This window comes from Echinops telfairi, unplaced genomic scaffold, assembly GCF_000313985.2.
Source record: "Echinops telfairi isolate 266 unplaced genomic scaffold, ASM31398v2 ScPeMD7_2;HRSCAF=8, whole genome shotgun sequence".
In the NCBI taxonomy this organism is placed as follows: Eukaryota; Metazoa; Chordata; class Mammalia; order Afrosoricida; family Tenrecidae; genus Echinops; species Echinops telfairi.
In genome coordinates this window covers 7,417,127-7,420,826 of record NW_022103898.1, presented here as the reverse complement: position 1 = coordinate 7,420,826, position 3,700 = coordinate 7,417,127, and the positions used below count along the sequence as shown (strand labels likewise).

Here is a 3,700-nt window from a genome sequence, read left to right as displayed (position 1 = left end):
TATAATTGTGCATTACTGAACCCAGAAGTAGTATTACTGAACCAGTAAGTTCTAACAGCGGGTGGGGGCTGGCCCCCCACTCCTCCTCAACACTTTTAATTTAATACTACAGAATTCCATAGCACTTAACCGCTCACGCAAAACCTGTACATAGACCAAGAGGCAGTTGTTCAAACCGAATAAGGGGAGGGTGCTTGGTTTGAAATCTGAAAGTGTGTGTCAGGGTTGTATCCTTTTACCACACTTGTTCCATCTTCAGGCTGAGCAAAGAATTGGAGACACTGGACTATGTAAAGGACAGGCTTTACATCAGGCTGGGAGGAAGGTTCCTTAGCAACCTGCGATACAAAGGAGACACAAACTTGCTTGCTGAATATGAGGCAGAAGCACTTACTGATAAAGATCAAAGGCTTTATCAGCTTTCAGTATGGATTAAACCCTAATATGAAGGAAACAAAAAGCCTTACACTCAGACCAATAGACATCATCATAAAAAATGGGGAGAAAAAAACTGCAACTGTCAAAAATGTCCATTTATTGGGTCCACAGTCAATGCTCATGAAAGCAGCAGTTAAGAAGTGCTTTCCATTGGGCAAATCTGCTGCACCGGACCCCTTTCAAGTGGTAAGGAGCCGCGATGTCACTTGGAGGAGTACGGATTGCCTGCCCCAGCCACTGATGTTTCCCGTCACCTCGTGGCAGGCAACCGCTGGGCAGCACATGAGTAATGCACGCGAATGCAACGTGGGCAGAGAACACTGAGCGCCACAGCAGCGGAACAATCAGCAGATCTGGCTCAGAAGAAGCAAGACCAGAATGCTTAGAAGTCAGGATGGCGAGGCTTCGTCCTGCTTACGCCGGACGGACGCATCATCAGGAAAGGCCCGTCCTGGAGACTTTGCTAATGCAGCGGGGAGACCGCATGTGGCCAGGCAGGTTTTATTCAGTTGCACATAGGGTCGCCATGAGTCGGAACTGACCCAGAAGCACCTCACAACGTCAGTCTCTGCCTTACAGGTCCAGTCTTGGGCCCCACTCACTTCCTACGGCTGAGCACACCGCTCTGCTCTCCCGCTTTCGTGCGCAATATCTATTCACATCATGTACAGCCTGGAAATAATGGAACTCAATAGAAAAACACACACACACACACCCCAAGACTGGGTCGGTCTCACTGTTGACAGAAACGGCAACGGTTCTTTCATAATTGATGAGCTCCCGGTTCTAATCGGCTCATGAATAATTTGGGTGCAGTAAGTGCTCGTCAGGGTCTGAGGCCCGTGCTTTATTTTACCTCCGTTGCCAAAGGACCTGAAGAGCCCAGGTGCTGCTCACTGAGGACCAGGAAGGCGTCCCAGGTCCTGCTGGTCGCCCTGCAGGTCAGGAAAAGCAAGGTGTCTCTGGTGGGAACCCAGAGAGTCCTCGCTATGAAAACAGTCTGCTCCCAGGTCCCCGACCACAAGGAACTGCTGCTCAGGAACAGAGCCTTGAGGCCAACTGTGAACTGACCCTTGGGCGCAGTAGCCCCCAGGGCCCCCGCAATCCTGGGAGCAGATGGAGCTGGGGGCCCTTCTGGAGGGCCCCGGGGTGAGCCCCTCCCTTTGATTTTCCACCTTTTATCACAAAGTAGACTGTGAGGTTCACATTCAACAACCCACCCACCTTTTGTCCCTGCTCATCCATCGCGCAGCCTGTCCCCCCTTCCTCCCTGTGTTTCCAGTTTCTATGTCCCTTCTGTCCTCACCCTCTGACCTTTGTCCTTGGGTCAGTGCTGTCTTTTTGGTTGACCTCCGCTCACTTTTAATGATCTCTCTGAACCAACCCCGCCCCAGGCAGTGCCACTGACTCCACTGGAGCTGCGGCTTCTCCCCTCCCCACACCGCTGTCGGCAGGAGCTGATCCTGAGAGAGGAGCCAGCCTGGCGCAGGGCTGTGGGGCAGGCCAGGCTGATGCATGCAGAGCCAGCATCTCCCAGAGCGCCCTCTGGCTTGAAGTTCAAACGCTGGGCTGCAATCATTTGACATGCACGCAGATTTTGAATCAAAGGGCAACTTTGTTATCCTCAATAAAATAGATTTTGGGGGGAATATTTTACAAAGATCGAGTTGGGTAAAATCTCTAAATGAAGTCAAGCCTGGTTCAAGACAATGGTTACACAGGGTGGACAACTAGACCCCCAAGTCCCTGGAGGAACCGAAACAGGGCTCTGTAAGAGAAGCACCTGTGTAATTTCAGCTTCAGTTCATTGTCAACAAGTATTTCCCTTTGACAAGAAAAAGCTTGGCACCTGAGTAGTTGCCGGCCAGCTCCAGCGCCCTCTCCTTCCCCACAGGCCACACCAGGAGGCAGGCCCCAGTGTGGTCACTCCAATGACACTGGGTCCCTGGGCTAAGCTCCTGTGACCGCAGATAATAATACAGATGGTGGGGCGCTGGTCTGGCTCTGAGCTGAGCTGACTCTCCGCCCCTTCTGAAGAAGAGAAGGAAATGCGGCCGGGCCCAGGCCACCTGGAAGACACTTTTGTGCTGGACCCACTGGTGAGGCCGATGTGTCCCCCCATCTCCCTGAAGGTCCCCCTCCTCTGCACGGATGCTCCGTGGCACCCACCATGATGTCCTTTTCCAGCTCGGGGTCCTCCCTGAAGACATGCTGACAGTAAGCAAGACACTGACTCGCCTTCTTCGGACTCGACTCCCTGCCATGTGGGTCTCTGGGATGGTAACTCTGCACAGGTGGGGAACGTCTCCTCTTTCACCCTTGAAGCAGCTGGTGGTTTTGAACTGCTGACCTGACAGTTAGCAACTCCGACACGTAACCCATTACACCAACCAAGGCTCAGAAGCTTCGGATTGTCCCAGGTCCATTCAGCATCCCTGGCCAAGAGCACGATACAGATGCACTCTTTCCCCGTTTCCCTTCGCTGTCTAGTGCTCTCATGAGACGAGCGAAAAGGCCATGGCTTGGGGCGGGCACACCTTAGCCACCAAAGCGACATCCTTGCCTTTTAATGCTTAAAAGAGGCTCTTTGCCTCCCAACGTGTGTCTGCAGGCTGCTCACAGGTGCTGACTGCTGATTCAGGTAGGATGAGGTCCCAGAAGGCCTTGTTTTCCCCTCCATTTACCAGGATGGTGTTTGTCATTCCCCTTGAGGATGTCTGTTCCCCTTATGTCTGGGTGTCACAGATTTAGTAAACCAGGTGCAAGGAAACACCCTGCCCCACACCTTTTCCAGCCCCGAACTACAGTCGCCCCTTGCTCCCTTCACACGACTGCCTGCGTACAGATGAGGCGGCCACCTGTGCAGCCCAGGAGGCTAAGCCACTTCTCTGAGGCCAGACAGGCAGGAAGTGGCAGAGCTGGGATTCGAATCTAGGCCTCGCCACGCCTGCACGTCTGCGTGCTCCTTCCGCTCTCGGCTGCCCTCCATCTCCAGTCAAGCCACAGCCTTCCTGACGTTGAACCCGAACCTGAGCTGTGGTGATTCAAGCTGACACTGCTCCCGGCCCTGAGGCTGCGTGCGCCCTTGCAGGGCGCTCTCCAGGGAGTGGGGAGAACGGGATGCCCAGGCGCACAACAGACTGTCTGTGCTGTGAACAGACACCCGAGGGAGGTGCACAGGCCGCACACCAAACACCCACATCAAAAGGGCAGCATCCGCTCAAGTTCATAAGGGTCAGCGGGTGGTGGGGAGGGAAGGCGG

The 3,700-nt window shown here is 54.0% G+C and overlaps 1 protein-coding gene across 3 annotated transcripts in view; it reads right to left on the bottom strand.

Moving 5' to 3' along the window:
• The window catches only part of ARFGAP3 (ADP ribosylation factor GTPase activating protein 3), a 62,049-nt gene that overhangs the window by 21,532 nt on the left and 36,817 nt on the right, over positions 1 to 3,700 (bottom strand). The window lies entirely within an intron of this gene.